This window comes from Dipodomys ordii, unplaced genomic scaffold, assembly GCF_000151885.1.
Source record: "Dipodomys ordii isolate 6190 unplaced genomic scaffold, Dord_2.0 Scaffold203, whole genome shotgun sequence".
Lineage (NCBI taxonomy): Eukaryota > Metazoa > Chordata > Mammalia > Rodentia > Heteromyidae > Dipodomys > Dipodomys ordii.
In genome coordinates, this window is record NW_012267419.1 from 1728292 (window position 1) to 1756028 (window position 27737).

Below are 27737 nucleotides of genomic sequence, written 5' to 3' on the forward strand. Positions count from 1 at the left end.
GCATTTAAGATGTAGATTTGATTTTAAAGTAAAATTGTATTCTAACCTTCAGTAATTGTTATGGAGCTAATACATAATAGACACTAAGAATAGAAATATGGCTAAAACAGAGGTAATAGAAATTTTTGTTGGACATAATGATAACCTTTTATCAAGATACTCTGCAGACATGGAGAGAATGACAAATGTGAAATAATATGAGTGTAATGAATATATTTTGCCATTTGTAGTATAAGAAGACTCAGTAACTTATACTGGAATGTTTTCTACCCAGATACCTTAAGGCTTAAGGATTGACATGCTAAAGTTCATCTAACTCTAATTCTTATCATCTATAAAGTTTCAGCAGAGATTGAAAACTGTTTTGGATATGGTAAAAAATTTTGGTTATTTTGGATACCTTCATGATTCAAAAATACTCATTTTTTCACAATCTTTGTGACAAATAGGTGATTGTGTTTTGATTTATCTCTTTTAATGGTCATAATTAAATATGATCATTTTAGCTTTATCAATAAATCATAGTTGATCACAGGACAAAATTATCTGTCCTATACTTCCATTCATGACTTTAAAAAAATGAAATAAAGTGAATACCCAAAGAGAAGGCAAAAGACCCAGTGTGGAGTCCAGTGTCATGATATCTGACTGTCCAAAGTGATATATTAGCTATTTTCTCAATATTCATTAAGTATCCACTTTAGGGAAAAGTTAAGTCTTGGGTATCAGTTTACTCATACATAAGATGATGTTAAATATATTACCAATGGGGGTGACAGATGTTTGTAACTCACAGCTAGTTAGGAAAAAGAGGTCAGAGGATTGTAGTCTGAGGCCAGTCTAGGAAAAAGTATGAAACTTAGTCTGAAAAACAAACTAAAAACCAAAAGGACTAGAGGTAAGACTCAAGGAGTAGAATATTGGTTGATTAGAAAGTTGAAGGACCTAAATTTGATGCCTGGTATCACACCTAGACTTACATACAACACCACACACAGAATATATATGGACATGAATATGACTGTACATACACACACATAACCTTTGGGATGAAAATTGGGATAATTGAATTAGATCTGTATGAAATATTCAACACACTGACTGCCTGGTACTTAAAAAATGCCAAATATATGTTAATCTGTCCTTACTATATTACTTCTCAGTACATGCCTAGATCTTTCTTATACTGGTAATACAATAATGATGCCTACTTAACTTCTAGTTAGTCATGAATTATAGGTACCTAAGCTATGCTTATTTTTTAACAATGTACTTTATGTACTGCAACTGTGACAAAATATTATCTTTTTTTATTGTGGAAACACCATCCAGAGGTGTTACAATTACATGGGCAAGATAGTGAGTACATTTCTTATCAAGCATTGTTGCCTCCACCTTTTTTTCCCCATACCATCCCTTCCCCTTTCCATTCCCCACCCCCAAAACCCCCTACAACCACCCCCTACCCCCACCCTGCCAAAGTTGTAATGGGTCCACCTGTAACCCTATTTAAACAGTTTTTTTTCCCTTCCCCTCCACAAACTATACCAACATCAAATACAGTGAAAGCAAGGGTTATACCATGGGGTAGGCACATACAAAGCAACAAAGAAATCATCTTATAAATATGTTGGAAACAATCACAAGAAAGAAAAGAAAACATTTGAATGCTTATCTTGGGGTTCATTTCACCTAATATCAACTTGTCTGACAGTTTCTGCTTGTCTCAGATATATACTAGTTATTGCAAATAAGGGAAACCATGGGACCTATGTTTCTTTGGGCCTGGCTTACTTCACTTAATATAATTTTTTCCAAGTCTTTCCATTTCCTAACAAATGGGGCACTGCCATTCTTTCTGTTGGCGGCATAGAATTCCATTGTGTATATATACCACATTTTCTTGATCCATTCATCTACTGAGGGGCATCTGGGTTGGTTCCATATCTTAGGTATGGTAAATAATGCTGCAATAAACATAGTTGTGCTGGTAGCTTTGGTATGGTCTTGTTTGTGATCATTTGGGTAGATGCCCAAAAGTGGGATTGCTGGGTCATAGGGGAGCTCTAAATCTAAACTTATTTCTAATACTTTGTATTTTTCCCATTGTCATCATTCCTATTTTCTTTTTTATTGAAACTAAATACATTTTAATAGAAAACAAAATGCAAAGTAACTCTTTCAGAAAACAGAAATATCCTTTTCCCACACATTGGAACTTACTTTGCCCTCAGAGCGCATCTGAGACACATGTGTGTGCATGATTCATCCCCAGCCTCTTCATCAGACAGGTGCTGTGGGGCGGAGTGGGGGGCAAATGATCATAGGGGAAAAAAGACCCCACACTTCTGAATAAAGTCATTTAGAAACTAAACATTTCCTAAAGCTACCTGTGATTAATCCCAAATTACTCTTCAGCATAATCTCTTTTTGGTGTTAGGGATGAACCAGAGCTCATGCATGCTAGGCAAGTGCTGTACCACTGAGCCACATCCCCTGCCCATCATAATTCTTTTCTTCAGGGGAGAACTACTGACAGATGTGCAGTTGTGCAAAGTCTTTTCCACCACCACTTCAGCTGCCCAATTCCAACTCACCCACCCACTTCTAGAAACATGTCATCCTGGTTCACCAGGAGTAAACCCAAGACTTCCCATTTTCCCAATCCACGGTGCCACTAAATTATCTGAATTCCCTGAACCTCAAAATTCCAAGTATCATTGCCAGTGCCAGGAGTCAAACCTGAAAGATAATCAGAGAAAGTTCTCTCTGCCGGTGCCTGGTTTCCTCTTCTCTATAATTATAACAACATTGATAAAAAAAAAATCCTGATTATCTTGTCTTATGGAAATGGAAAGAATTTGCAAGATCATCCCTTCCTTTTCTACCTGCTGACCCACTTCCTCCATGAGGGAAGCAGGGACACCCCTCTCAGCTGCCCCCAGGAGCCTCTGCAACTGCCCCAGTACCTCCCTGGCTGCCCAGCCCAGCCCAGCCCAACCCACTGGGGAGAGGATAAAGCACTGCATACAGGAGGGTAGGCACGTTCTCTGAGAACTGACATCTAGTTCTCACCCAGAGTCTAGACGTCACCTGCCCCACCATCCTGGGACACTCGGGCTGTGTGCTGGAGCTGAGCAGGGAGTGTCCAGGAGGAAGGGAAGGGTTGGTTCTTCCACATTCAGGGATTCAGTCTCAGTATGCTCATGACTGTGGCCAGAGGTCTCCTAGCCTCACCAGCCCACAAACACCAAGATAAAAAATATCAGTGTTCTTGATTTTCCTGTGTGATTCCAGTCACCAGCAGTAGGTTGCAGGCCATGAACTGCACACAGGACGTTGCTCACTTGCCCTGTGTACACACCCACAAACTGACTGGAGGAGCCGTCAGCGGGAGCACTGCAGCATGTGTTCCTGATATCCCAGACACTTACAGAGTTGTCCATGGAGGCTGAGGCGACCAGGCCCCTGTGTTGGCTGAAGGCCAGTCTGGTTATGCTGTCTGTGTGGCCTCTCAATTCTTTAAAAAGAGTTCCAGAGGCCAAGTCCCACAGCTTTAGCCGCTGGTCCTCGCCTGCAGAGGCCAAGTACTTACCATTGGGAGAAAAGGCAAGGGAGAGCACAGGGCCACGGTACCCTGTGAAGAGCCACACCGAGTTCCCCTGCTGGGCACTCCACAGCCGGACTGTCTTGTCAGTTGAGCCAGTGGCTAGGTAGTTTGAGTTAGGGTGAAATTTGACACAGTCCACACCCGCCAGGTGCCCTGCATATATATCCTCAGGGGATATGTCCGGTCAAAGGACCACAGCCTGGCCGTTCGGTCATGGGAGCCGCTGGCGAAGTACAGGCTATATGGACTTATGTCCAGGTCCCACACAGGGTAGGCGTGCCTTTGGTGCAGCACAGTGTTGGTGAAACTCTCGAGGTCCCAATATCTAATAGACATGTCTTCCGAGCAAGATAGCAACCCAGAGCTGTCTGCTAGGAACCGTGTGCTGTACACTGGTCCACAATGGCCCCGCAGAATCTTCATCTCTGTGCCCACGCTGTCATCCTCGTCCTCCTGTGAGAATACTCCGTAGTCGTCCAAACTGTATTTCATATTGCTGGGGTTCTGCCTGGCATGGGGCTGCAGACACCACATTGGCACAAAGAGATTCTGACTGGACTGTGAGGTTGGCAGCCATCTCCTCAGCGGTCTGTGAGAGTCACAGACCTTGCTTCAGGGGGCCGTCTGAGTCCATGTACAATGAAAATTCAATTAATCAAGATCCCTAATGGAGTTTTGTTCCTTGACCTTGATTCTAGTGAGAAAAAAGAAAGTAAGACCACAAACTTTCATTTGGTAACTTTTTTTCTAAACACTTGCTTGATGTGTCTTGAAGTCAGAAAAAACTTGGTTTAGCACTATATTTTTATTATGATCCTGAGTCATCAGAATGTATGACAAGAATGCTGGTATAAAGGCTCTTCAGGTTATGAAACAACAAATATTTCCATAGTTACTACAAAAGGTACTAAAATTAACTTATTTTCCCTCTTTCATATTTATTATGTCACAAGGGTCAATGAATATCCTATTATAATAACAACACAAATTGTGGGGGGAAAAAGGATTTCAATAACCAGAAGAGCTCATTTCTTGAGCATTTTAGTTCCTTTAGCATTAAACTCCTTTGAATAACACCCTCACTGCTTCTGTCCAACTTAGTGCATGCTATGATTTGGCTATGAAGTGTTTCCTTAAAAGGCTCATGTGTTGAAGACCTGGTTCCCAGCTGATGTTGTTATGGAGTGGAGATTGGATCATGAGAGGAGTGCTAGCCTTAACAGTAGACAGACATTGATGAGTTCGTAGCTGAGTTTGCTATCAAGAGGTGGGACCTGGGGCTAGGAAGGTTGCTCAGTGGTAGAGTGCTTGCCTCACATGCATGAGGCCCTGGGTTCAATTCCTCAACACCACATAAATAGAAAACGCTGGAAGTAGCTCTGTGGCTCAAGTGGTAGAGTGTTAGCCTTGGGCTGAAGAGCTGAGGGACAGCACCCAGGCCCAGAGTTCAAGTTCCACGACCAACAATTAAAAAAAAGAAGAGGTGGACTCCTTTTTGTCTTTCTGCTTCCTGGATGCCCTGAGGTAAACAGTTTTTTTCCACCATGCCCTTTATCATGATACTTCTGCCTTGCACAGGCCTAAAAGCAATAGACTAACCAGCTGACCCTGCACTGGAACTACAAGGTAAAATAAATCCTTCCTCCTTTTATCCTTATTTTCTCAGCTATTTTGTCATTCTTTGAAAAGGTGACTGACCTCATAATTAGTTTATATGAAGAAAGAACTTTTTCTTGAACAAATATTTATAATCAACATGCTAACTTAAGTATTGGAACTAGATGTGACATCTATGAAATTAAGTTTGAATAAGATAAAGGGATTTTTTTAGCATTTGATACTGAGTAACAAAACCCAACAATTTATTTCTATATGTCAGGTCCCCACCTTTCACAAAATCATCTTCCTGGCTACATTTTCATATATTAAATGTGGGTTTAATCCTCCTAATCCAGATTCCTCACATAGTTCCTTCTCTGTTTTCCCTGAAGTTGTTAGGTCAGTCTGATAGTTTGTGATGGATAATTTTTGAATATATTACATGTATGAATGGCATATATACATCCTTTTCATCTTTAGCAAGTTCATTTGTGTTTCCTAAGGGGAAAGTGCTTAGCTTCCCCAAGAGCCTGGAAAGTCCCTTTGTTCCCACCTACCAGTCTCTCTGCTGGAGAGCTAAGCATTTCCATCTGAGCCCATTGGACCATTGGACAGTATTCCTAAAGATGCAAAGAGGACATTTGTTGCCCAATAATTTTAAGCTCAGCAAAACCAGACTGGAGAAATTTCTGTAGGTAACAGTAATACAATATTGCTTTCATTCAAAGGAGTAAATTGAACTTCAAAAGTTTTCCTTTGTATTTTATCTGCTAAGATTTAAAAATTCACTTTCACACTATTTGTTTTCATTCTTTACACATAATTTAGAATATGAAACTGTTAGTTTTTTTGTGGGAATGAAGCTAATCTATGTAATTGAATCCACTGATGATCATGAGGATGCTTTAGGTTATATGTTCATTCTTCTTCCTATTAAATCTGTTTGAAATAGAAAAGTAGAATTGTGAAAAATAGTATTTATGTCTCCCTCTTTTTCTCTCATCCTACATTGGAGATGTTAATGAGCAAAGACATGTCTAAAAGCCTAACAGTCAGGAGGAGGAGAAGTAGTGGTCACATATAATCTGCAAAATGAATAATCAGTTCCTCACTAATGAGAGGTGGTTGTACTAATGTCTATGTGTAAATCTTTTGAAGTGACACATTTTCACTTCTATTACTCCAGGGATTTGATTTCCTCTTCTCCTTCGATAAGGGAATTAACTAGGGAACCATGAATTTTCTTATTTGGGAACTGTTTACCTCTATCTTACAACTGTTCCTTAAAGCTATAGAATGACAGAGATAGAAGAGAGGTCATAGATCATCAAGCAACTGCTTACATTTTGCAGAAAAGTAACAGATTTAGAGAAAGAAATGATTCCTCCAAATTACATTGCATGGCCAGAGATGGAAGTAAAAGCCAACTTTTTGACTCCTAGGCTAGAGCTCCTTCTGCAAATTATACCCGTCAATTTTTAATTGCTAGAAAATAGACACTAGGATATCAGTATTGTTGATTTCCATTTTCTCCTTATGAAGGAAGATTCTGGACATTCTCTCCCCTAATTTTCTTCTATGTTCATGTTAAGTTCCCTTTACTCTGTCCTCAGTGTCATTGCTTTCTTTGTCTCTGGTGCATATTCTTACATTAGTCTTGCAATATATCTCCTAGACATATTGCTAGTAGAATGAGTGTTTAAAAGAGACAAAATTATGTTTTCTTCTGAATGAATCAACCATTCAAAAACTCACCCTTATATTGGCTGCTTGGCCTTCATGCCCATAAAAGAAGCCTCATCATACACCAATCCTTAAATATTTCTTTATGTATCTCTTCCTTTGTTCCTCTTACCCATCACCCACACTGCAATGTTAGATACAGCTTTTAAGGATTCTTTCACAGTGCAAACTCTTCGCTTCTTTTGTCCATGTAGTAAATCATCCTTGCTTTGACATTGGATAAAGTGTTCCCTTTGGATGAAGCCGTATTCATCACTTGGGCTAAGTTAATTATCTTCTTTATTTTTGTGACATTGCTGTACCATTTATGTACTTTCACTATAGAACTGCATGATAAATATTTCCATGTATCTCTATTGGACTGTGAAGTTATTGAATAAAAGACTCTCATTTAATTCCTACTCTCTTCTTTCTGTACTCAGTGCCTGTGAATGTGAGACTCAATAAATAATCACTCAACATGGCTGTGTCCAATATTCTTTCTAGGTCACAGAAATTAACAGACATTTAAATTAAATAAATATAGAGGGTTTTTTAATTTGGGCCCCATCATTCATGTGAAGGTTAAAATAACCTTCACATTCACTTAAAAGTGTCCATCAATTATACCTTTGGAAAGGAGACAAATGATAATGAATTTGTTTGGGAAGCACATTTACAAGGTAAGCCTACAACTGAAAACTGTGTAACAGATTGCTTTTCTTTTTGGGGGGGTCTAGTTGTGGGGCCTGAACTCTGGGCCTGGACACTGTCCCTCAGCTCTTCAGCTCAAGGCTAGCGGTCTACCACTTGAGCCATAGCGCCACTTCCGGCTTTTTTCTTTTTGTTTATATGGTGCTGAGGAATCGAATCCAGGGCCTCAGGCATGCAAGGCAAGCACTCTACCACTGAGCCACCTTCCCAGCCCCACATATTGCTTTTTAATAATGTAAATATATTAGCATTAGAAATGCCTTTTCAGTCTTTTGTACCTAAACTTGATATCACCATAGGTAGTAAACATAATTTTGTTTGTGAAATGTGAAAAATTCTAGTACATTAACATTTAAATTCTCAGTTCATTGTTTTGTGTGCCATAAATTGACAAACATTAACAGAATTTAGTGTTGTTTATTCACACCCTGACTTGGAAATAAACCTAATGCAGTGGGACTGTTTTCTGTGTTAATGGTTAAACAGAATATTTCAAGACTGGAAGAATGGGTAGTTTTGTTTGTGGTTTTCTTTGATGTTTACCTGCCTAGAAAGTTTGTAAGAATTGCAAGCATGGCCAGCTGCTGGTGGTTCATGCCTGCAAGCCTAGGTACTCACAAGACTGGGTTCTGAGGATCATGGTTTGAAGCCAAGCTAGGCAGAAAAGTCTGTGAGATTCTTCTCCAATTAACTGGAAGTAGAGTTGTGGCTCAAGTGATAGAATGCCAGCCTTTAGCAAAAATCCTCAGGTATATCACCTAGGCCCTCAGTTCAAGACCCAGGACTCTGTCCCCCGCCACAACACACACATACATACCCATAAAAACAAATTGCTAATAAGAAACCATTGCATTGGAACAAATATTTTTTTCTTTTCTTTTCTTTTCCTTCCTTCCCTTCCTTCCCTTCCTTTGCTTCCTTCCTTCCTTCCTTCCTTCCTTCCTTCCTTTCTTTCTTTCTTTCTTTCTATCTTTCTTTTTTTCTCTCTCTCTCTCTCTTTCTTTCCTTCTTTTTCTTTCTTTCTTTGTTTTCCTCACTAACATTTCTACTTTTTAGCTTCTTTTTCCACCTCCTTTAACTCCAGTTTCTTTTTTTAAAATTCAGGTTTATTTTCAAGGTGATATGCAGAGAGGTTACAGTTATAAGTGCGGTAATGAGTGTATTTTTTGTTGAGCATTGTTACCTCCTCCTTCATGTTTTTCCCACTTTCCCTCCCCTCCAATTTATTTTAACATTATGTGCTTTATAAGTTGTACACTTATAGAAATAGCACTGTGGCTTATGGCTTTATATAAACTTTTTTTTTCTGTTTTAGAGTACTACAGATTGAACTCAAGTCCTCATGCTTACTAGGCAAGTTCTCTATTACTTGTGCTCTGGATATTTCTGGTTAAGATGTTTCTTTTTTTCTTTCATTCCTTCATTTTTCTTCTTTTTGCATGGGATTTGCTTTAGCTAATGATCATCCTTCCTTTTCACCTGCGTAGGCAAGATTACAGTTGCAAACCACCATGTTAGTAGACATGTGGTTTCTCTAAATTTTGGCCAGGCTGGCCTCTCACTACAAACTTCCCTATCTCTACTTCCTGGGTAGCTAGTGTCACAGGCATGCACTGCCATGTCCAGCCCCTATTTTTCTTTTTAATTAACATAAAATAATTGTACATATTTATGGTTACAATATTGTATTTCAGACATGTATACAATTTACTAGTCAAATGGAGCCAATCAGTATTTCTAAGCCTTAATTTATGTAGCAAGTATAATGGCCAATATTTTAACAAATGTGTAGTAAATAATTTCTGTGTCTTGGCACAACTATTGGTATAAAGAGATAAGAAAGATGTAATCTTTACACTACAAATTTAATGGAGAAATAAATATGCTACTAGAAATATATCTGTAATATATTTATTGCTGCAACAGAGAGATAGACAGAGGATGGAGAAGGCTAACTCTGCCTGAGGAATTAGAGAAAAGCTCTGGGGAAAGTAAAGTATGAACTAGCATAAATAGTTAATAGTAATTAGCATTTTTATATTTTAAAAATAACTTTGGAGTTGGAACAGAAATTTCAAGGAGCAAAGACTAGGAACAGTTTTAGTGTTTCAAGGGAGAGATGATGATAGTGTGGACTACAACAGAGAAGAAAAATAGAGGAAAGTTGAAAACTATCTTTTTTGTGATACTAAGGTTAGAACTCATGGCATCATACTTAGTAGGTAGGTGCATTACAAGTTGAGACATGCCTCCCAGCCCTTTATATTGCTAGTTTTTAGGTAGGGTCTTCTGCTTTTGCTTGCAGCTGTCCTCGACCATAATCCTTCCATCTACACATTCATGACCACAGATGTACAACATCATGTCTGACTTATTGAAATAGATTTCTCAACAACATTTTCCCCAGGCTGGTATTAACTGTAGTCCTCTCAATCTCTATCTCTGCCATATCTGGGATTACAGAATAAACCACTCTACTCAGTCTTTAAAACTTTTACTTTTCATTTTATAGCTAGAATGAATAGGACTTTATTGGTGATTTTCATTTATGTATGTGATAGATAATGAGATGTTGAGGACAACAAAAATTTGTAGATAAGCGGGCCAGGTTTGTGGTTTAGGAGATGGTTTACAGTGCTGTTTAATAAGATTTAGATTATAGGTGAAACAGTAGATTTGGAGTGTGAGGCAGGAAAACAGTAACTTTTTTAAATATAATTTAATTTTATTTGTGGACATACTGTACAGAGGGGTTACAATTACATGGGCAGGATAATGCGTACATTTCTTACCAAGCATTGCAGCCTCCTCCTTTTGTTTACCCTTCACATCTTTAAATCAGTTTTGCAGTGCATTTCCTGTGAAGAATTTCTAGAAAATTGCAAAATCTGGATAGTTGTGTCCATTTTGTTCAGAGCTCTGCACTTATAATCTGTGGCTGAAGTGGTTAGAGCACTTGCTTAGAGCTTTTTTAAAATTTTTATTTATTTTTTTAATTTTATTTAATTTTATTTTTTGTGAACATACTGTACAGAGGGGTTAAAATGCTCAACATCCCTAGCCATAAAAGCATTCACCTCTTAAACCAATAGAACAGAATCATTCCATAGATCTATTCCAGGTAATCATGAGAAAGTGTAGCCTTGAAGACTTAGAGCAAATGATCTTTAAAAATAACTACCTTTTACAATAGGTTATTGTACTTCTTGTAAGGTTGCTATTTATGTTATATTGTTTACCAAATTTCACAGCCTCCTCTTTATGAGGACCAAGAGATAAATTGACCTCGTGCTAAAAGATAGTGCTTTTCCTGAATAGCTTAATATAATCACAAGGGAAATGCAAATTGTGTAGATAGTCATGTTTTCCTTTCATCTTGGCTACTGTTTATTAAGAACCAAATGTTTTGTCTCTTAGCAAGGATGACTTGCTTTACAACATGTACTTGAGTTCAACTCCTTGTTGCATTTTATTTTTCTGTAGTTCTTTATTTCTTGCTCTAGTCATACTTTGATTTCTTTTTCATTTTAATTTATTGGTTATGTGTTTTATTTAATGTCATAAAATATCATATAACAACATATAAAACCAAATTAAAACCTAAGTACTAGTAGTTTACTACTAGTTGGTGTGAATTCATCTTCCAGAAGATTTCTTTCTACAGTGGAAATTTGGGTAGTTTTTTGATAAAAGTGCAACATAGATTCCTACATGTGTATTTTTGAAGCTTATATAAACACGCTATTATAATCAAGTCAGTATTTCCCACAATGTTGCCAGAAACATCATCTTTACGTTTGCCTCATTGTCTAACATAATGTGATTGAATAGCCCTATCATTAAGATGAAAATGTTGCTGAATACATGAAAGGATGATCTCATGTACTTGAGATTTAGAATGATCTCAGTAGTAAATGATCACCCTTAGAGGTTGAAACTTTGAGCTATAAACAGCAATGCGAGTTTTGAAGCTCAGGTGTGGCTAGCTACCAGAACTCATATGGCTCCTAACTCTGATTTGAAGCTTGGGGAAAATGTTCCTAGGAATTTTCAACAATGCCTTAATGAAAGAAGTCTGGTTTTGTGCTACAAGTACTCAGGCAGCATTCTATCTATCTATCTATCTATCTATCTATCTATCTATCTATCTATCTATCTATCTATCTATCTATCTATCTATCTATCTACCTACCTACCTATCTATCTACTTACCTACCTACCTACCTACCTATTATATAGTATGTCCATTCATCCTTAGATATTGTGTATCTCTAGGTTTCATTTACTTTTATTATTCTCCTTGCTGTTCTTCTACCTTCATGTCCCCTACCTCTGTCACTTATTGTATATTTTTCTCCTTTGCTCAGAATTGGTTTAATTTTCAGTCTTGTTTCTTATGAGATTTATATAATTATTTTCCCTTTCAGTTCATTGGACTTTCTTCTATCTTCTTTTGCTGTCTTCAGAGAATGGTTGCTTGGCTTGGCTTCTAGCCCAGAACCCCACCCTTTTCCTCTAAGTTTCACTGTGCTTCCTGCTAAGCTGAACTGGTTCTATTGCAATGGAATTTTCAAAGGCAGAGCCATTTGATGTCCAGAGCTGGTGGACTGTGTGAAAAGAAGATAAATGGTGTTACTGTTCTCACTTCATTTTTTAAAGAGAATGTCTTGTTCGCTATTATCTTCCTACACTGAAGAAAATTTAGTGTATATGTTTTTCTTCTGAGAACAATTTAAAAGAAGTTATTTCACATTGTTTCTTCTTACCATGGAAATAGACCAATTAAGAGAATTCATGCACCCCCACATGGTAGTTGAATTTTTCAATCATCTGTCTTTTTTGTCACTCACTGCTGCTCTCTTCAACTCATCAGGTAAAATGATCTGCATTCACAATAGTCTTCTAATTTTTGACTTTAAGAGAAATGTTATGCCCATCATGAACTAAAATGCACTGTTTTTGTTGGATTCACTGCTTTGAGGAAGTTGCCAAATTCCACAGTTTTCTGCTTACAACTGACTGAGTCCGTTCTTTTCTCACCTCTTGTTAAATCTGCTGAGGTGTATGGCAATCTGGTATCTCCCTGTCATATGAATTTTAAAAAATTTATTATGAAAATACTGTACAGAGGGGTTACAATTACATGGGCAAGGTAATGAGTACATTTCTTATCAAGCATTGTTGCCTCCTTTGTTTCCACTTCCCATCCATTCCCATTGCCCCCCACCCCCCACCCCTGGCCAAAGTTATAAAGTTCATTTTTTGACATAATGATTTGTACATCTCATTGTTGCAATGGGTCCACCTGTGTCATATGAATTTTTAAATGTGGTTTTATTCCTGAGGAAGGTGAAAGTAGGAAAAATTGATTCAGGAAGAACTGGAATTCTTTCTTTTTAAATTTTTATTTTTTATTGTGAAAATGCTGTACAGAGGGGTTACAATTACATGGGCAAGATAATGAGTACATTTCTTATCAAGCATTGTAGCCTCCTCCTTTGTTTCCCCTTCCCATTCTCCCCCGACCCCCACCCAAATACTGAGGTACTCTGTTTAATGGATTGAATTCTCATCATAATTTTACTTATTTGAAAATGTTAATTCATCCACAAATCATTTGTTTTAGCACTTACCATGTGCCAGGCACTTACCTAAATTTAAGCCACAGAGCCTGTACTTCAAGAACTTATAGACCATGAGTTTTTACTCTAAACTGCATATTAGAATTACCTAGAAAGTTTTAACATACACTCAAGTCTGAGTCTCACCCCTATAGATTCCCATTTAATTAGTCTAGGTGTGGGCTAGACATGAAATTTCAAAGCCCCACTGATGAGTCAAATTGTCTAGTCAACGTTGAACTCCACTACTCTAGGGCAATGTTTAAAAGTGTCCAAGTGCAGTAGCTTTAGAATCAGTGTTACCTTGGCACTAGTCAAAAATGCACACCTTTGTCTTATGTTCCTCACTTCCTAAAACTCTATGGATAGGACATTTTTTGTTACTGTTGCTTGTTTGTTTTTTAATGCTGGTACTAGGGCTTGCCCCTTCTCAGATTTTTGCTCACATCTGTTACTCTATTTCTTGAACTATGTTTCTAGCCCAGCATTTTCTTAGTTAATTGGAAAAGAGTCTCAAATTTGTCTACCCTGATTGGCTCCAAATACAATCCTCACATCTCATCATCCTGAGTAGCTAGAATCTACCAGTGTCTAGTTCAGCAATCTTAGTTTTAATAAACTAAGATTTTCTTTGAAAGATAACAGATAGTATATATTTTAGGCTCATGGACATATGGTTTCTGCTGTACAGACTCATTGTTATTGTACTATGAAAGCAACCTTAGGTAAAACATAAGCAAATTAATATGATTATGTTCTAATAAAATGTTATTTGTAGAACAGGTGGTTGGGCTGGCTTGGGACAGTGAACAGTTATTTGTCTATTCAGTCCTGTGGTGGGTGGTTGTGTTACATGCTGACATTTGAAGACCAGTGGTTCAGGAAAAATAACAAGTGAATAGTCAGAAAAATATGCTATTAGACATGATAAGTTATTTTCAAGGGAAGCAAAAGTTGTTAAGAGAGTACATTAGAAGACACCTAATCCAGACTTGGTGGGTGGGAAAAGATTGGAACAGAAGGTATCAGCTAATAAAAAATAGCCTAGTAGAGAATATTCTTTCTACTTTTTCTGAATGTGTACCTTATGCCTCCCATTTCTTAACTCAACTGTCAGGACAGCTCCCTTTCCATTATTTTATTCATATTCTTCATATTCTACTTTATTCATACTCTTTTTAGGTATATGTATCTTTTTTCCCTGTCTCTTTTTATAACTATTTCTCGTCTCAGTTCAGATTCCAAATAAAGTTTAGAATTCCCTTCCTATCAGCACACATATGAGATGTCAATGTATCAGAGATGCCAGCTGCTCAAAAGAAGGCAGATGTACAGTTTTCAGGTTAATGAACCAGCTAGCTCCCAAGCCTGTAAATTTACAGGTCATAATGGAGTGAGGCAAAGCCTGTGGGTGAAATTGATGGATATAGTTTGAATATTCAAAGATTTTAAGTGAATAGCAAGAACATTTTTATGGTTTGCAATTAGAACGTCAAGCAATAAGGAATTCTACAGAACAAAGTATGTAACAGACAAGACTCACATTGGATGTACAGGCTAACCTAAAGTAGTGCAGTAGCCATGCTATTGTAACCATTTTTAGGTTGTCCATACTCAGAAGAAACTAAATCTTCATGCCCATAACTACACTTCATTTATGTTTTTATTATGGTACTGGAGATTGAATTCATGACCTCATGTTTGTCTTGGAAGCCTAATATCTCTTGAGCCACAGTCCAAGTTGTTTTGCTTTTAGTTTTTCAGCTAGTGTCTCCTGCTAACATGTTTTCTGACATTGAACCATGGTGTTCCTACCTCTACTTCCTGAGTAGCTGGGGTATAAACACACTCCGCCCCCAAACCTACTCTGTACCTTAAGGATGTTAGTACATTCAGAATGAATTGTTTTATTTTTCATTATACAAAATAAGTTGATATTTTCAGTAAGTACTTTTGTTAAATCCCTCTCTACCCTGTCAACACTTCCAAGTTGAAAACCCTTTTATATATTTTCAAACTGATGCTTACTTTGAACAAAGCCTAACTTTGGTTGTCCATATTAGATATGAGCAGTTTATTTATAAATTTACACAATTCTCTTTATTCACATCACATCTACTGTAAGTTACATAGGTATGTTTGAGAGAGAGGAGGGAAAGAGAGAAAGAGAAAGAGAAAGAAGATAAAGTAGAGGAATATCTCTCTAGCTTTTTACCTATATATCTACCCACCCACCTATATCTATGACAAATTCCATGTAACTATGATATATATATATACATATATATATACATACATATATATATATATATATATATATATATGGCATAAGAAAATGGTTAGAGGAATGAGAAACACTTTATCTAGCATTTGATGTTTTCTGGACTTTGACATTATGATATATATATATATATATGTATATATGTATATATTTGTAAACAGAGGGTAGCTTGATCATTTTCAGATTTTACAAAGGTATTCTAAAGATTATGTGAGTGAGTTTACCTTGAGTAGAGAGAAAATTGCTTGTTGAATATGCTTTGATGAAATGACTCTACCCTACTTGTCTCCCTTCAGTATTCCACAACTTCCCTTATCATTTATCAATTGGAACACTGCATTCACATCTAAGTCCTCTCTGTACTTCTAAATCACTTAATGGACTGAAAAAATAACTAAATCCTCACATATGCATATAGTATAAAACTAATAGAAAATTAAAAATTAAAAGGAACTTCAGAAAAATCAACTAGCTCAGCATCTTAATTTTATAAATATGTTATCTGTGTCTCAGAAAGGTTAAATGATTTTTCTTGGGTCATACCATAAATGATCAAAGTTGAGTAGAGAAATAATATTTTCCTATTATTTGAATGATTGTTTTCATATTCATGTACTCTGTCTTTCTGTCAATGTGTATACTTATGTATATTATGAGAGATATAAAGATATTACAGATACATCATGTCACACAGAAAATATTATTGCTAATATTTAGAAAAGGTTAACTTTCAACAATAGCTAGATGGCTCTCATATTTGGTAGAAAGTGAACCAGGAAAAAAACTTCTCAAGCATTTTTATGGGTGTATTTTTCATGATGGATCTAAGAAATTGGACTGATTTTTACATCAAAGGGAAAGAATTATTTCATGAGCTTCAAATTACACTAAATGTTATCAAGTCACCTTGCTAACACTAGCCATTAATCAGTCATTGAACACTGGCTGCAGTGCATCTTTATACATATTAATTTCATACATAAACTTATAAACACAATAGAACATTTGAGGATTATGATGTACAAATAAGTGTCCCACAATTTAAACATTTTAAATATTTTCATTAAAGTATGAAAAAACAAAATTTTTGCATCATATAGACAAGTACTCCACAAAATTAGAGGGAACTAGTCTGGATTCTTTCAAGTTATTTGAAGATGAGTTTGCATATCTGTAAATGCTGATTTTTTTGGACATGATGGTTGATTTTATGTGTTAACTTTATTGGGTTCTCTGGGGCTTAGAACTTGGATTATACATTATTTTGGGGTGTGTTTGTGAGAGTGTTTTGAGATTAGTATTCAAATCTGTAGAGTAAAACAGATATTTCTCCTAAATGTAGGTACTTACCCAAATTGTGAAGAGCCCAAACAGAACAAAAAGAAACAGAATAAAGGAGAATTCATTATTTCTTAACTGCTTGCTTAGAGCGGGGACATTGATCTTCTAAATCAGACTTACCTCATTAGCTTCTCTGTTTCACAAGATTTCAAATATGTTGGAACTCTTACTAGATTACCTGGATCCAGATGCTGACCATGGGACTTTTCAGCTTCCATAATCAAGTATTCAACTCATCCAATTACTTATACCAAATCTCTCTTTCTCTCTCTGTTCTCTTTTCCTATTAGTGTTTCTCTGAAGAAACCTGACTAATTATATGTATATATATATAATATGTTTGTCAATATCTGAATTTAAAGTGATTCTTTGGATTCATGGTGGAAACAACCAATTTCTAAACACTTTGTATGTGTAAAGGAGGAACCTGAGAAGAGATCAAAGGAAGAAATTTTAGACATTAGTAGTGTTCCTGTTTCTGAAATGGGTAACATTGATTATGCTTACACTTTCTGATTCTAATGTCTTTCCTGGTAGGAAAGGCTTTAGATTTCCTGATTGAGAGGCTTTAGAATATCTAACTGTACACGTGCTAATTCTGGAGAAGTATTATGTCTACATGTGTTATTTTGCCTCTAAGTTTAATTTAAAAAGGAATGTTTTGAGGGGTGTTAATAATATTAAGAATCCCAAATGGCACATTAGTATAAAAATAGAATCGTTGAGAGAATTTTTGTGTGTAATATTATTACTGGATCTTTATTAGAACGCATGTAATATGAGCTGTTATGTATATTTAAGTGTCAAGTGTTTTTCTCTTCAATGTTTGTAGCTTTAGCAAAGATGTACATTTCATTATCATGCTCCCAAATTAAAGACTCACCAAGTGGGTAGGTGGCTCATTGGTAGAGTACTTGCCTCTCCTACATGAAGCCCTGGGTTTGATTTCTCAGCACCACATAAACAGAAAAGACTGGAAGTGGCACTGTGGCTGATTGTGGTAGAGCACTATCCATGAGCTGAAGAGCTCAGGGACAGAGCCCAGGCCTAGAGTTCAAGCCCCAGGACTGACAAAAAAAGATTCACCAAGTTATTATACCCTGGATAATCTCAGTAAGCAACGACTTGCATTTGGAATTATCTTTCATTGTCATTTCTCTTGGTTCTTGAAGCCATAATTTCTTTGTATTCATTCTTCATTGTGTGTCAAAAGACTGATTACTTTATTAGGCTCTGTTCTTTCTCCCCAACATTGCTTTTCCTTCAATTTACACCCTAGTTTCCAGTTAATTACTATTAGTGCCAAAGACTGAAAATATTTTTCTTTCCTTTGAGAGAGAGTAAAAGACTATTCATGATTTTGGTCAGTCTTCCAGAAAGTTTTCTGGCTTGGATTAGTTTAGATTATAACATTTGGAACACATACTCTGTTTTATGAATGTCTTGTTAATGATTTAGTTTCAAAGATAAAATGAGAAGTCCATCTTTAATGTTATTTATTTTAAAGAATAGAAATGGAAAAGACAAAATTTTTTTAAAGTTCCCTTCCTCTTATTCTTTTAAAAATCTGTTTATTGTTATTATAAAGGTGATATACAAAGGGTTTTTATTTACATAAGTAAGAATGAATACACATCTTTTTGAACAATGTCACCCTTTCCCTCTCTTTCTTGAGTCTTTCCCTCCTGACCCCCACACAAGTTGTGTAGTTCATTTTCAACATAGTGTCTAGCTAATATCACTGCTTCATTTGTTCACCCTTTTTCACATTTCTATGCCCATCCTTACTCTCTCAAAGATAGATAAATGCACAAACAAGACAAAAGGAAATGAAAACAAAAACAACAACAATAACCAAAAAACACTTTGTTTCCACTTCCTGCCATTTTGATAAATATTATTTTGTATGTAGTTTCTTTTCTGGCTCTAAAAAGACACCTTGTCAGCTCCATTTCTTAGCTTACAACTCAAGGTTTCAAGTAAAATTCTTTTCTGATTCAAGTCTATTTCATTTCTAAGAATTCTGAGGAAAAATCTTTTTCTTTTAAATAACTTTAAAATGTAACTTCATGGTTTCTTTAACCAAGAAATGCTATTTGGGTCACTCTGAGACTTTAGCTAAGAACAAATCTAACTTTGTGTTTCTTATTTCTATGGTTAAAACAATAAATAAAGAATAAATTGGATGAATTTATCAATATAGGTGACACATCAAAATTCATTTTGATTTTTATACAATGTACAAATTAGTAAATATTTATTAACACCCAAACAGCAATTGTCAAAGAATAGTATTTTCAAAGAGAAGATATCTTTCTCTGCTAAAATGTCTGGTTTTGTTTAAAAAACAAAGATGTTGAATTGCACAGAAAATTTGAATTTTCCATAAAGGAATGTGACTAGAACAGTCAAAATAGTCTTTTTACATGGGCTTTTTTTGTTTTAGTTGTAGGGCTTGAACTCTGGGCCTGAGTGTGTGCCTGAGCTCTTTTGCTCAAGGCTAGTGCTCTACCACTTTGAGCCACAGCATCACTTCTGATTTCTAGTTTGTGGTGGCTAATTGGAGATAAGATGAGGCATATATATATATGATCTATGCTACCACCAGAAAGAATGACATCACTCCATCTATAAGGAAATAGAAAAACTTGGAAAAAGATCATATTAAATGCAGTAAGCCAGACCCAAAGAAACATAGGCTCTATGTTTTCCCTCATTTGTACCAATTAGTGTGTCTAAGATAGCCCTATCAGAGGATCACAATAGCTCAATAGTTATGTACATATGATCATATAAAATGATGCTAATTGGGTGAGTATGTGTCTTAGAGGTAAAGTGCTTGCCTAACATGCATGAATTCCTGGGTTCAATTCCTCAGTACCACATAAACAGAAAAAGCTGGAAGTGGCACTGTGGCTCAAGTGGCAGAACACTAGCCTTGAGCACAACGAGGCTCAGGGACAGAGCCCAGGCCCTAAGTTCAAGTCCTAGGACCAGCAAAGAAAAAAGAAGGAAAAAGATGCTAATGGAAATAAACTTCAAGATATGGAAACAAGAGGTTTTTCTTAGTTGTTGGAGTTTTAATGTACTGTGTGAAGTTATTTCTTTTTTCTTTCATTTTCCCCCCTTTGGTTTATCCTCTGTTGTCACTGTATTGGATTTTGGTAGCTGTGTTTTGTATATACGTTTATCTGATTTGGGGAAGGGAAGGGAACAACAAAATGGTGACAAAAATAACAAAGGGTCAACCAATGCAACAGGGATACTCAAAAGACATTATGCTGGGAATGAACTTTACAACTTGGGAGAGGGTAGTCAGAAGAGAGAGAAAGTGGGAGAAAAACCAGGAGGGGGTGGTAACAATGATTGACAAAAAATGTACTCATTACCTTATGTATGTAACTGTAACCTCTTTTTACATCACCTAGACAATAAAATTAAAAAAAATAAATGAGAGAGGAAAAAATGTGTTACAGACTTTTCTTCCCTGGGTTGGCTTTGAACCATAATTCTCAGATCTTAGATCTTAGCTCCCTGAGGAATAGGTTTGATTACAGGTGTGAGCCATCAGTACCTGGCTCATGAGCCTAATTCTTGTTTGTTTCAAATTGTTGTTGTTGTTGTTTTTGCTATTGTTTGGTTGTGGGGGCTTGACCTTTAGGCCTAGTCACTGTCCCTGAACTATTCTGCTCAAGGTGAGTACTGTACTACTTGAGCCACAGTGCCACTTCCAGTTTTCTGTTGGTTAATTGGAGATAAGAGTCTCTTGGACTTTCGTGTTCAGGCTGGCTTTGATCCACAGTTAGGATTACAGGCATGAACCGTTGGCATCAGGCTCTGAGTCTAATTTTTAAAAAATGATTTAGATGCATTTTTGGTTCTCTTTGACTGAATCTGCAGTAGTCATACTTTATTGGCTCATTTAATAGACATACCTCTTGAAGGAGTTTACCAAAACCATTCATTCATGACACAAAATTCACAGCAGTGCCAATTCAGATATTCTTTTTTTTTAACCGACAATTATACTGTCTGGTATTGCCCAAGTAATCATACTCTTAGAAAGTATAATTAGGTTTGAAAATATTTTTGTTAGTATGCTAGTCTAAAAAGATTTTATTCATCAGTTTTTATATCAATATCATCTGAATACTTTGGCAGATGTTACTCTGTGGTCATTTACTTCTTAAGCTTGAATTTTTTCTTTACAATTTGTTCATGAGAGGTAACACTTCATGAAGTAATAAAGAATGTTCATTCTGAGCTGGGCACCGGTGGCTCATGCCTGTAATCCTAGCTACTCAGGAGGCTGAGATCTCAGGATCATGGTTCAAAGCCAGCCCACCAAAATTGTGAGACTCACTGTCAACCATTGTCTGGGTAAGGTGCTGGTACCCATCTGTCACTAAAGCATAAAATGTAAATCTTACCTCTAAAATAACTAATGTTAAAAGGGGATAACTGAGTGACTCAAGAGGTAGAATACATGCCTTGCAGGCATGAGGCTCTGAGGGTTTTTTTTCCTCCTTTTTCTTCTTCTTTTTCTTTGCGTGTACAAGCAGCTTGAACTCAATGCCTTGAACCCTTGCTTGGCATTTTTGCACAAGGCTTTACCAAACCTCTACTCCTGTTTTTTTTTGCTAGTTAATTGGACATAATATGAGGGAAAGGGTAATAAGTTATACAAGAAATTTAATTACTACCATACTTACATAACTGTAACCTCTCTGTACATCACCTTGAAAATAATTTTTTCAAAAAATATGAAATATCTGGGTAAATGCCCCAAAGTGGGACTGCTGGGTCATAGGGGAGCTCTATGTGGAGTCTTTTGAGGAACCTCCATACTACTTTCCAAAGTGGTTGAACAAGTTTACACTCCCACCAACAATGCAATAAGGTTCCCTTCTGTCCACATCCCCTCCAGCATCTGTTGTTATTAGAGTTCTTGATTTTGCCATTCTAACTGGGGTGAGGTGGTATCTCAATGTTGTTTTGATTTGCATTTCTTTTATGGTAGGGAGGTTGAGCATTTCTTCATGTGTCTATTGGCCATCCTTCTTTCTTCTTCAGAGAAGTTTCTCTTTAAGTCTTTAGCCCACTTATTTATTGGGCAGTTGTTTCTTTGGAGATTTGTTGTTGGGGGATTTAATTTTTTGAGTTCCAAGTATATTTTAGATTTGAGACCCTTGTCTGTTGTATGGCTAGTGAAGATCTTCTCCCAATCCATAGGCTTTCTATTGATCTTGCTAGCTATGTCCTTTGCCATGCAGAAGCTCTGCAACTTCATGCAATCCCATTTGTCCAACCTTTCTTTCATTTGTTGTGTTTCTGGGTCTCTCTTAAGAAAATTTCGGCCTGCGCCAAGAAGACCTAGGGTTTCTCCTATTCCATCCTCTATTGTTTTCAGAGTGTCTGCTTTGACTCCGAGGTCTTTGATCCATTTGGAGTTGATTCTGGTGCAGGGTGATATAAAAGGATCTAGCTTTAGATTTCTACAAGTAGTTAACCAATTTTGCCAGCACCATTTACTGAAGAGGCTGTCTTTCTTCCGTTCTATTTTTTTAGCTCCCTTATCAAAGATTAGATGGCTATAGGTCTGTAGGTTCATTTCTGGGTTTTCAATTCTATTCCATTGGTCCTGAGGTCTGTTCTTGTGCCAGTACTAAGCTGTTTGGATTACTATGGCTTTATAGTAGAGTTTGAAATTTGGTATTGATATTCCTCCAGCAGTGTTCTTTCCGTTGAGAATACAGATGGGCCTGTTGCAACAATGAGAAGTATAAGTTGTCATGTCAAAAACAAACTTTACAACTTGGAGGGGGATTGGGGGGGAGGGAGGATGGGAAGGGATGGGAAGGGTAAACAAAGGAAGAGGCTACAATGCTTGATAAGAAATGTACTCACTATCTTGCCCACGTAATTGTAACCCCTCTGTACAGTATTTTCACAAATAAAAAAATTAAAAAAATACCTTCAGAAATAGAGATAATTTCCAAAAAATATGAAATATCACATACAAAAAAGGTTCTCAAAGACTTTTCTGCCTGCCTGGCTTCAAACCTCAACTCTCAGATCTCAGGCTCTTGAGTGACTAGGATTACAGGTATGAGTCACAGGTGTCCTTCTCATGGCCCTGAGTTTAAGCACTAATTCTACAATAGTAATAATATTAATAGAAATAATACTTCTTTCATTTACCTCTTTTTTATTAAAATTATTCTTAGACAAAGAACGTGTCACCTTTCCACTGTTCAAAATGAAATGTATTCATTACCTGTGTTATGTAACTGTAACCTCTCTGTACATCACATTACAATAAAAATAAATAATAAAAAAAACTTGGCACCTTTCTATTTCTAGATTTTCTATTCTCTTGAAGGTTTTATGTTAATATTTTTAGACAAAAACGTAGCATTTGATTGTGTGAACGTTAAGCAAGGGGTGAGAGTTGTATACTTTTCCAACAAAAGTGGAACTAACCAGAAGTTTTTTTTTGTTTTTTGAGAGAGAGAGATTAGGTAACCCTGATTATGAGGTAGTTAAATTATAGGAAGAGTAGAATAGTGTGCAAGTTCTTGCTATGTAGTACCATCTAATTAAAAAAAAACAAGGGGTCCTTGGAGGCATGGCTTACTCTACAGCATAGATGCAGGATATTGAGAATTGTCATATTTTGTGATTCCCTAAATTAAAGAAGTGTTCTAAAATGTATTTGAGATATATCAACCTGATGTTGGAGTGAACCTGAGAGAGCCCCTGACTGCCATAGCTGTAATTATTTTTCACTTAAAAAAACAACAGTATTGTATAATAAAGTAAATGAATATGGCCCACACTGTTTTAAATAAATTATTAAATAAGTAAATGAAAATATGAATAGATAAAGGAGAATAGATGAATGTCCTATGTATAATGTGTGTAGATGCCTTCCTTTAAAGGAGATGAAATTAACTCAACTCCCTTAAGAAAGAACTTGCTTTAATGACTTACTCATATAGAAAAGAAAAGTGATCAAGTGATCACAAGTGATCACAAGTGATCATGGTTACTGTCATCTGTGATGAGACAGTTATGATATATTCATAGTAACAACATGAAAAGATGAAAATGGTACTTCAGCTCTGTAATCTTACTTTCTAAAACTCATTACTTCAGTATAAATTTGAGAAAGCATCAGATAAAAACTAATCAATGAGCTCCCTATGAAATACCATATAAGAATTCTAAAAACCTATCAAGGTTATAGAGAAAAACAAAGACTGAGAAACTGTCACAGACAAATGAAACTAAAGATACCTGATTACTAAATGCACTGTGGGATATTCATGCAGCAAAAGGATACTTATTTTAAAAAATATGAATTCTAAATGAAGTTTTGAATGGTGAGAAATGGTTATGTAACCTACTAACAATAGAGGAAACTGGGTTAGGAATAAGTGTTAATACTATCTTTGAAAGTGTTCTATAAATCTAAATTTATTCTGAAATAAAAATATTACATTTAAAAGTAAATTATGAAAAAACTATCAAAAAATTAGCCTATAAGACATATATTCTTCACATGCCATAATGGTCACATTGAGCTAGACCTTAGTTGCTTTGTCTAAATTCAACAGACAATTAATAGAAAAATGATGCAATTTCTGGATAACAGGCTATTGAATTGTAGTGTGGTTTTCTAGTACATGTGTACCTTTAATACATAGAAAAGATTCAGCCAAAACAAATATGGCTCTGAATATATCAGATAACTCTTAGTATTGTCAAATTCAAGGAAAAGATATTTAAGACAAAAAATGAGAGAAAGAGATAGAGAAGGGAGAGAAAGAATGTGAGTATGAGGATAGTCTCTTCCAGGACTGATCTTAGCATTGTGGTATCTTTCTAGCATGAAGGAAAGTGGTCAGAGAAAGGAGAAGGGGAAAATTGTTGGTTCCTAAAACTAGGAAAAAGGCTTTTGTTTAATTAACTTATGGGGAAAATTCAATCAAGCAGACTCTGTTACATCAAGCACTTAACAAAATATTTAGCAAGAGTTGGTATACTGACATATTGAGGATGATTCTCAGGTGTATGTAACCATTTACTCACCAGAAAAACATTTTTGGAATATCATTTTAGAAAAATTATGGAATTAAATAACTTTGCTCTACATGGGAGTAGAAGGAATGCTTTTAGGAAAACCTGTAATTGAGATGATACTGAAAGATATTAGCAAATTATTTGGATGAGAGAAAAATAGAAAGTAGAAATAGGCAGAGGCCAGATCTTATCTTAAGAGTTGGAATTATGTAAACAATAGGTTTTTCTTTTATATTTTATCATGATTCACAATAATAACATGCATGCTTTACAGCCATCTTTCAAAAATGGGAAGCAGCATCAGCAGAATGTGGTGATAACTCTTATTTTATCTTTGCCAAATAGAACTGTCTTATGTACAAAAATTTTCATTGTCAAGTAATATTGACAAAAATATAACAAGGTAGCAGAATGGAGAACAATGTCTTCTGTGACATTTATCTAAAAGTTATCAATGAAAGGAGAAATCTGCCTTAAGTTTTGATGCTACGTTGACTAGTTATACCAGAACCATGGTTAAACCCAGAGTAGAACTAATTTTTTTAAAATTTTTATTGTAAAGGTGATGTAGGGGTTACAGTTATATAAGTCAGATATTGACTACATTTCTTTTTGAAAAGTTCAAATATTTAGTGTGATATTTCTCAAGTTACTCAGTTATATGATGACTGAGACTATGAATTGGTCAATTCATATTATTTACATCTTATATAAGGCAAGTTTAATGCAATTTCTATCATTTTTGTTCTACTATTTCAAAAAAGAGTTCTATTTTGTTCTACTTTGAGCAAAGATATGTGAGTAGAAGAGCATATTATATTCTCATTTCACATCCATGGAATTCATGGTTTTAGACCAAATTTCAGCTTCAGTTATAGCATGTCAAAATGGATGGCAATTTACTGAGATAGAATTAATTTCCCAAGTATTGTTTTTGCAAATTGTAAAATCTGTAAATTGTAAAACCAACCAAAAACAACAACTTTGCCTAAGAACGTGGATGGTGGTCTGATGTGATGGAGCACTCTTACAATCCCAGTACTCAGGGAGCTGAGGAACAAGATTCATGAGATCCAGACTAGACTGAGCTATATAGTGATTCAACCATCTATGTATTTCCCTGACCAAAAAGAATGAGAGGAATACATTGAGTACTGAAAACATAATCATAAGGAAATATTTTATGGAGACACTTATAGGTGGTCATTATAAAATTAAAAAGATGAAGAAATGAAAAAGAAATATTGAGAAAGATGAAAACAAAGGTCAAAAATAAAAAGATCTGCATAACTCTAGGTGAAACCTTACTCTGTAAAAAGCAGGTGGAATGAACTTACCTGTTATTGATTTTAGGAGGATGAAGCTGGAACCAAAGAAGAAAAAGTTCAGGTAAAGAAAAGCCAGTTACAATCTTCAACAGACTCCCTGAGCTATTTCAGGGATATTTCTTCTTAAAATTGCAACCGTTTTCATTTTAATGGGTCTTTAGGGCCAGTTTTGAGAGAAATACTTTCATTGTACAATTGAGAACAAATCGCAAATGCATTTTGGAGATTTCTTCTTATGTTCTACCCTTTTGGCATGGGAGAAATTTAACAGGGCCCATCTCATCTCACCACTTGTCTCAAATACCCAAATTGTAAGGTTGTTTAATGAATATGAGGCAGCCAAGAAAACGAATTGTAGTAGCTTGAGGATTACATAGACCAGTGATATCAAAACTTTTTTTTCTCTTACAGTTTTGCAAAGGAATATGCATTACTAGACAAAGGTTTGTAGGATTTGTAAATCAGTGCCAACATAAAAGTGGTGTTTGAAACTGTTTACTAAAGTTACTTTCATTTAGTTTTACATAGCCCTCTCTTGTTTGCACTATTATTGCCCTTACAGATATTCATAAATAACTCCTGATATACAGAATATGTGGTAGGCTAACTGTTTGCACGTCATGGGTTCAAGACCAGAATATCAAATACTGGAAATCAGCTGGAACACAATCTGTGAAAAGGAAACCAAAGCCTCCATATCTATCCAATTCTAACTTAGAACACTGAGTGAAAAGTGTGAAAACCTCTCTGACTTACCAATTTAGTACCTGGCATCCTCCCTTTTACTTCCTCTTTTTCATATACTTTAATCTATAACATTAGCTCAGTAGAAGAATTTGACTTTGATATGCTGAGCTACATTTACCCCAACTACAATACTCCAAAATTGTCTTTGCACGAATTGTGTACATATATCTTTTCTTTAAGGGAAATAAAAACATAGGGACATCTTGAATTCTTTGCTAATTGTAAATGTTAGCAAAGACTGACTACAGCAATATCTTAATTAAGCCAGATTTTTTAAATTTTATTTTATTGTAAAGATGCTGTACAGAGGGGTTACAGTTACATGAGTAAGGTAATGAGTACATTGCTCGACAATGCTTGATATGCTAAGTTTTGAGGCTCTCTGCTTAAAATCATCTCTCCAAAAATGTAGATCAGACAGCTCCATAGGTTTATATTGTTTACTTTTGCATTTGTTAATATTTGCCCTTTGTATACTTATCACTCTAAGATGTTGGAAACTAGATTAATGACTTTAGGCACTTTAAGAAGACAGACACGGGGCTGGGAAGGTGGCTCAGTGGTAGAGCGCTTGCCTTGCATGCCTGAGGCCCTGGGTTCGATTCCTCAGCACCACATAAGCAAAAAGAAAAAAAAAGCCGGAAGTGGCACTGTGGCTCAAGAGGTAAAGCGCTAGCCTTGAGCTGAAG

The 27737-nt window shown here is 35.9% G+C and overlaps 1 pseudogene; it reads right to left on the reverse strand.

Annotated features, from left to right (window-relative positions):
- Positions 1-3023: 3023 nt before the first annotated feature.
- On the reverse strand, positions 3024-4144 carry LOC105999909 (annotated as a pseudogene).
- Positions 4145-27737: the final 23593 nt, after the last annotated feature.